Raw genomic sequence first — 8,583 nt, 5'->3', positions numbered from 1 at the left:
TTGAGCAAAATATGGACTATTATATATTGCTGGAAAGCCCTGGGTGTCTACTTTCCAACGCAATTGAGAGCGCGCCATTTGGAGTTCTGTAGCTCCAGAAAATCCACTTTGCATGTAGGGAGGTCAGAATCCAACAGCATCAGCAGTCCTTTTTCAGCCTGAATCAGATTTTTGCTCAGCTCCCTCAATTTCAGCCAGAAAATACCTGAAATCACAAAAAAACACACAAACTCATAGTAAAGCCCAGAAATGTGATTTTTAATTAAAAACTAATAAAAATATACTAAAAACCAACTAAATCATACTAAAAACTAAGTAAAAATAATGCCAAAAGCGTATAAATTATCCGCTCATCACACGAGCACAACCTTTGAACAAACAGAGATAAAAGATACAACTTCAGCCTGCAGTGGAGGAGAATCACTAGCAGAGCCTGCAGTAGAGCAGAAATGCAATGCAATCAGCAAAATGCAGACACGGTGGAGCATACAGTAGGGAGGAGCAATGAAATTGGAAGGAGGTAGTGCAGAATAATTGGTATGTAATTGTTAATTGCTATAAAATATTTTTACTTTATATTAGATATGGATAAGAGCTGAATTTTAGAGGCACGAGATAGTGCAGAATATAAGCAAGGATTGAACAATTTCTTAGACTTTGCATTTGCTAATGCATCGTCAGATGGCATGATAAAATATCCATGTCCAAAGTATGGGTTCTAACTTATGCAAACAAGAGAAGATGCGTTTGACCACCTATTCATAAGGCCTTTTCCCCATGGATACACTATCTAGATTCGTCATGGTGAGAAACCTTGTGACGAGCGCACAAGGTTCAAGGGTATAATTGAGAATCCAATATTCCAACTAAATCCAATGACCCAAATGGTAAATGAGGCATTCGATTTCTCAATGCAACACGGGAGTGATAACACCACAATAGATGAACATGTTGACGATGATGAACAAAAATTTTTGAATTTATATAATGGGCCAAGTCGCGCAGCGAGGGATTTTATGATTTACTTGCAGATGGAGAATATCCTTCTATCATATTTACCATGTCAAGTTCATAGAAGGATATATTTCTAAAGACTCTAAAAAAAGTTATCTTTCCAGATGGTTACCCCAGCAATATTACGCATTGTGTTGACTTGCGATAGCGTAAGTTATCTGGATTGAAAAGTTATGATTGTCACATTCTGATGGAACATTTATTTCCAACGTTGGTCAAGAATACACACCGGTGATTGAGAAGACCATGAACCGTACATATTGGCATCAGAGGCTCATCTTGTATACTATGTAGATGGTGAAGTATTTAAAGAATGGACTGTGGTGATTCATGTGAAACCACGAGACTTGTATGACATAGGAGAAGAGAATAAAAAAAGCTAAAGTTGGTTTTTTTTTTCATAGCTAGGGTTGAACATGTTAGCGGCAGGTGATATTGGAGAATTACAGTTAATAAGGGATGATGCTATAGAAGAACCCAGAGACAATGCTCACTACAAAAAAAACATAGTTTTATAGGAGTTTTATAATAGAGGTTTTAAAAAACTCCCTCAAATTAGATAAGAAAACCAGATTTTTTCTTCTGTGCTTTTGGTTCCTAATTTACAACAAATTTTAATCTCAAATAAAAGGAGTTACAAAACTCCCAAAATTAAAATCTTATTACTTTAAAACTCTTCACCAATTTCACTCTTTCTCTTTCTTTTTTTATTTTTTACATCCCGCAAATCCAATTCTCATTCCCGCAAAACTGTAAAACCGTTCTCATCACTTTCCCCAGTTCTATTCTCCCTCTCTTCTTCTCAGGTCACCATCTATCCTTGGTCTCAATCCCCATCCTCGTTGACCTAGTCTCAGCTCTTTGTCAGTTTTTCTAGCCTCTACCCTCAACCTCCAGCCTTGACATCCCCGACTCCAGTCTCGTTGCCTCTTCCTTGCCGGCCCGTCGCGTCCTGTCATCTCTTCCTTGTTGGTCTTTTGCGTCCTTATCGCCTCCTCCTCGTCAGTTTCTGTCTCTGATCAATAGATCTTAGTTTCAGATGGAGATACTTCATGTAATAACATTTATTTTGGGTTCTTGATTTATGATTTTGGTTTTTGGCTTTCAATTCTTGGTTTATTATGATGTTTTTCTATTTTTGAGTTTATTCTGATGGGTTTATTATGAGTTTCTATAAGCCAAACCCTAGCCGCCTAGGGCTTTCACTTTTTGGCTCTTTGCCCTTCGAAGATCAACTCTGTCTATTCAAGCACATTGATGTGTCGATTCAAGACGTAATTGTGTTCTGCTCTGTTCCATTCTGCTTCTGCTAATTACTTGCTGGTATTTATTTTTAAATTAATTTCCATGGCTTCTTCGGATCCAAAGAATGTGGCAATCCTTGATATTTCAAGATAAAGTTCCAATTTTTAACGGTTTTTATTTGTGGGTTGTTGACTGATTCTGATGCAGGAAGCTTTGGAGGCTCACAATTGGGCCAGCAAAGGGAAATACACTATTGGACTTGGACAAGATTGCTTGGAATTCTGTCCTGAGGTTGAAGATGTTATCTCTATGAGGTCACTTACCAATTTTTCATTTTCATATCCTATATATCAATCCTATTTATTATTTGTCTTAAATTTCTTTAATAGTTTGGTTAGAGCATAATACGTTGTAATGAGATTCTAAGAAGCAAATAAATTTTATTAACTAGGAATTTCTTTTATATATATTGAGGTGTTTGTGTTGCATAAATATGAATAATACATAATTAAGAGAATTCGATTAAAAGAAATCAATCACAAATTTAACATGTTTAGGGTGATAATATTTGATATACATAAACATAGATGAGGTGAAAGTTAAGTATTTGTACATCAAAGGGGGTGTTGCTTGTTTCAGCTTTGATAGTTGACCAATGCTACTTTGTGAACCGGCCAATGCTACTTGATAGTTGACTTACAGTGATTTTATTTTATTTTCTAATGTTATTCTTATTGCTTTTCTTTTGGGCTGTTGAACTGCAGCTTGACAACTGTATCCTCGCTTCTTCAAAAGTATAAGATTGATACGAAACAAATTGGATGCATGGAAGTTGGTAGTGAAACTGTCAGTGATAAAAGCAAATCCATTATGAACCTTCCTTATGCAACTCTTTGAGGTATCTCTATCCTATTCTCTATTTTGGGTTTGAGTGTCGACCATAGGAAACAAACAGCATACTAATGGGGACTCACTTTAAAAGATTGTAGACCTTTCTTCTTATAATATTTAAATATTAACTTATGTTGATTTTTACAAACATAGAAGCTTGTAGCAGCACTCCCTATGGCCCTATCCTTTGCCACTTTTGTCCCAATTATTGTTTTCTGAAATATAGATGAACCAAAATTCAAAAGGATAAAAAGGAAGGAAATATATCTATATGTGCTTATGTGATTCCTGTATCTTATATTAACTCGTGTAACAATTAGGAGAGTCATAATATTGACATCAAAGGTATTGATTCAACAAATGCAAGCTATGGTGGAACAACTCTATTCAATTGTGTGAACTAGGTGGAAAGTAGTTCATGGCATGGTTGCTATAGACTTGTCATATGTGCAAATAGCGCGATATGAACTTGAAACTATTTCATGGAAATCCATGCACTTGTCACTTGTGACTAGTATTTTGTAGAAATCAAATGATACTAACTTGAAGAAAAACATGGTTGTGAAAGAACTTAAAATTATAGAAATTCCTGGCTAATGCAAGTTAGATGTTTTATTTCTGATCTTGCAATTTCCTAGAATCACCATTTTAGGTTTAAATTGTTTGTGATATTTTTGTGGCACAACCTCAACTTATAATTCAATTATATAATCTGCATGTTTATAAGTGAATTTCACCATCTTTTACTCATTGATGGTACAAAACCAACTTCATAGGACAATGTTTTAGAAAGGCGGTATATAGCCATATTTCTTATTTAAAAGTGTCTTCATGGTTCAATGCTAATTTAAATTGTTAACTTCACAGGACATCATGTTCATAATTTTAATTAATTGTTAAATTTTTCGCCAAGGATATTAATGCCCATTTGTATATTTCTTTTTGTGCAGGAACTACTAGTAACAACCAAATTGGCAATGCTATACTATATTTGATTAAATTGGTTTCATTTTTTCATCAATCCTTTGATCTCAATGTAAACTTTATGACTAATTTTGTGAGAATGGCATAGCAGAAGATTGTTTTAAAATAGATGTATTTAATTAGCTTGTTTGGTATTATGAATGTTCGAATCTGTTCTGGCTTCTTTTTTTTAATATTGGGTCACATTTTTTTGTGGGGTTTCAAACTCCTGCAATTTTTTTTTTAAATTCTGGCTTACCAAATTGCGGGGGTCAAAAACCGTCGCAATATATACTAGATAACAGTGGTTTCTTAAAAAACTCCCGCAATCAAATAGCAGGACACATAACTGCGTCAATTTTCTGAACTGACATAACACTTTTTGCAGGGTCAAAAACCCTCGCAAAACCGAAAAAAACCCCTGCAATTTAGCGTCTTTTTTGTAGTGGCTTCTGAAAATATCGATGATGTTGCAAAATGGAAATAGAAAAAAAGTCAACGTAATTTAAAAAAGATCTTTGTATGATTAATAAGTTTAATAATCTTAATGGTATATGTAGTTTGCTGGTTATATTACGATCTATATTTTCATATTTCAATTAAGTATTTACTGATTTGTTAGTTTTAATGAATAAAAGCAGTTTCCCATTTCTTTATATGTTTTTTTCTAAAAAAAAGTTAGTTTACAATGAAGTATTAATTTTGTTATTATTGTTGTTGTTCTTAATTTCATTGCTATGATAATCATGATCTCTAATAATTATTATCAATTTTAATATTGTTATGACCAATAAATATTATTGTACATAAAATGATGGTGTAACAGGGCAAATGAAAATGAAGGACTTTTCATCATGTTGTGCAAGAATAACATTCACTAAATAAATGGCTATAGTCTCTCCATTCTCTTCATTGGAACATGAAATTTCTATTGCTAGAGACATATGGTTTCATAAAGTGAATGTTAGGTGTTTGATTGGAGGCTATATCAGGACACTCTTGTTTCAACTAATACTTGAAAATAGCGAACGAATCTACCGTGCAGGTTTGATCCTTAGTCATACCCTTAAACTTGTGTTAAACTATATTTGAATAATATATATTTTAAGTTGATATATGCTAACAAATTTTCTGCAATAATATTTGTTACGTTAAATTCAAATTTGTAAGTACTTCATGAATAGGGATCAATGTACGAGAAGAAATTTAGGTATATTTTTGTGACATGTGCATCTAGGAAGAGCTATGAAGATATATTTGCTGAATTGAAGGTAAAAAAAATAAATATCTAATATAGAAAGTTCCTCGTAAAGAAATAGTGTGTTTTACAAAAAAGACCATGAACTATATTTTGTATTATGTAGACGCGCTTTACAAACAAGTATATTATTGAGTTGGATATTGTATCACAAGAGAAAATGAAGATTATAGAATTGCACATTACAAAGCTTCGTTTTAAGAAATTTGTCCAAACTCCCAATAAGGGAGATGGTAATTGTTATTTGTTTTTGTTTAGTTTTAAAATTGTCTTAGCATATTTACCTTTTTTTTTCTAAATTACTATCTAATGACTTGGGAGTTCTCAGTTTCTTCTGAGTAGACTTAGATTGTTATATGCATGTTGATATTTTCAGTATTAGCTGAAGATTCAAGTGAAATAGTTAATGACCCTCTAAATGGAGTAGAGATTGATTCATAAGACAATTTAGTTTATATCTCCTCCGTTGGAATTAACATCTCCATGTAGTTTGATCTCGATAAGGTTCCGCAAAAAGACAATGAAACTTTAGATGACCAACAAAAACAAGATGATGTACATGCTACAAATAGGGGCTTCAATCTGAACAAAAATCATGGTTTAGAGATGACTTATCAGATCCTCTATCACGTGAAGCCAATAGATTCTTGATAGAGTATTATTGGCCAGGTCAATACAATGTTGAAGAGAAATTTTGACCTTTTATTTCAAGACTTAGGTTGATTCCCTTAATTTAATGGTTTAGGTCGCAGTATTATATATTTGTCTACTTTAAGAATTTCTTAATTTAAGTTTAGTAAGTATAACTTCGATGAAGCTTAAATTTAATTTATGCTCGATTGAACTTTGTTTTAATTTTATTAATTCAGACGTTGACTTATTTTTTTTTAGATTTATGTTTGAATGCAAACTTAAAAGATCTTATAGTAAACAAGAAAATCTAATTAGTAAATTTTTTCACATGATTGAACAAATATATTTTTTTAATTGATTAATTTTTTTAGGTAAAACAAACCCAAAAATAGTGTCACGGTTTAAGTAAGAGTGATTCAAACGTATTTCTCAAAATAAGTTTTTAAAATATATTGAAAATTAAATACGAACTAACTCAATTTATTTATTACAACATTGGAGAAAGTGGTAAAAATTAAGTATATTATATCCTATTGATTTTTTAAAAAGAGACAACATCCAAATATGTATGTTAAGATTTAAACTCATTTTGTGGCAGTTATAAGAAAATCGCTGCTAATAGTAAAACATAATGTAGCTACTATTTTTTCGCTGCATTAACCGCCACAATATGTCAATTTTACAGTGGTATGGCATTATTCAGTTTGCGGCAATTTTCTTTAACCACCGCAAAAACACTGCCACTATCTACCAAATTTGTTGTAGTACATGGTGGTCTAAGATAATCCAACGGTACAGATCTAATAAATTTTGTTCATATTAAATTATGTGAAGCCGTAGGATATGTTATCTTTAGAGAAAATTTAACTTGGTATATGTTAGCATTGTCATAGTATGAATTGTATTCATTAAACCATTTTGCTTGAATTTTTTTTCTTCTTTTGTGTGGTTTCAATAGAATTACTCATACGGAATTCGAATCCATTAATTACAAGAACTACTAGAGTAGTACGTATGCGGTTATTTAATTTTTTTAACAAAGAATAGATGTATTTTATATTGAAAAATCACCTTTCATATTTTTTTGTAAATTTTATAAAATAATAATTTTCAGGTTTTTATTGGAAAAATCTTAAATAAATTAGTCTCTGATTAAATTAACTTTTTAGAACTTATCCAATTATATATTTATTAGGTGGTAAAATTTCTTTATACTTTAAAAGTGTATAAATAAATGCACTCTAAATCAACTTAGCCACTTGAATTCAAAATCTTAGTAGACAATCAAAACACTACTTGTCACTAATCCATCATGCATTATTAGTATTTTAATTTAAAGATATTTTTATTAACAAAAAAATACTTTAGGTTCATGTACATTACCTTTTTAAATTATGTATATAAATTGTTTTTCTTAAAAAAAGGGCAAGCGAGGGGGTGGGGAAATTGGTGTTTGTTAATCATACTTGGTACATGTTAAAGTACAATTTTTACTAGTAGAATTTTCTAATTTTAAGAGACTTTTTTTGTCTTCACTTTCAAGACTTTATTTTTTTTGGTATTAATTTAAGACTTATATATAGACTAAATATCTAAGTAAAATAAGATTGGGCATACTGAAAAAAATAAGCTAAACCTAACAAAAAGTTTAGTTAAAAGGACAAGGCACCTTCCCACAAAACTATTGTAAAGGTTCCATGCTTTCCCCGAATATCTACCAAAAAAAAAAAGGGTTCCATGCTTTATTAGATCATGCAGCATGTGCTTTCTCAACAGCCCACATTCAGTGATTCCAGGAGTGAATATAGGAAGGGTGATTTATTGAATTACAATAAAAAGTTAAAAATGATAGATGTAAGAACCAATACAATTATCGTCTATAGTAAGTGATCAAGAATACATCATCCCAATTTTATTTCTTATTTAATCGTCTCACTTGTCTGATTTTTTGTTATATAATTTCTAAGTAAGCTCAAAGATAAAACATGTTAAGAAAAAGGAAGTAAAAAGGTTATATGGTATTACATTTGATTTTATCATGTGAAACATAAAATTAAGAGAATTTATTCGCATAAATAATATAAAAAATTATTGAAATCCATAAAATAACAAATTTTAGTTTATTGTTTTATTTCTTATATTTACAATTTTCTGAATAGAATATAAAATATAAGAATTAAATAAAAACTTTTCAATAAATATTTTAAGGGTTTATAGTCAAATTCGTTCTTGAAAGAACACTTATTTTTTGAATTAGTCCTCAAATAACTTTTTTAGTCATATTAGTTCTTAAAAGATAAAATGTAAGTCAAATTCATCCTTCCGTTAGTTAGATGATGACGTGGTAGGTTAATGTCACGTGTCACAAGATGATTGGTTGATGTGTCAGGTCAGTGACACCTAACGCGCCACCTGTCACTTAACATGTAAAAAAGTTATTTATAATCAAAATAGTCCCTGAAAGTCCAAACGTAAGTCATTTTCATTCCTAAAATTTTAAAAATTAATCAAATTAGTCCTTATATAATTTTTCTTAATTTTTTCTTCATAATATTAAATTTAAAATATTTTTTGATAGT

The 8,583-nt window shown here is 30.9% G+C and overlaps 1 non-coding gene across 1 annotated transcript; it reads left to right on the top strand.

Moving 5' to 3' along the window:
• The first annotated feature begins 1,667 nt into the window (after positions 1-1,667).
• On the top strand, positions 1,668-4,285 carry LOC112777692 (uncharacterized). Its single transcript, XR_003190546.3, has 5 exons — positions 1,668-2,068; positions 2,193-2,337; positions 2,467-2,573; positions 3,024-3,157; positions 4,101-4,285. It is a non-coding gene; the product is annotated as an uncharacterized protein (transcript).
• Positions 4,286-8,583: the final 4,298 nt, after the last annotated feature.

Source organism: Arachis hypogaea, chromosome 19 (genome assembly GCF_003086295.3).
Source record: "Arachis hypogaea cultivar Tifrunner chromosome 19, arahy.Tifrunner.gnm2.J5K5, whole genome shotgun sequence".
Taxonomy (NCBI): Eukaryota; Viridiplantae; Streptophyta; class Magnoliopsida; order Fabales; family Fabaceae; genus Arachis; species Arachis hypogaea.
This window is presented reverse-complemented; position numbering and strand designations above follow the sequence as displayed.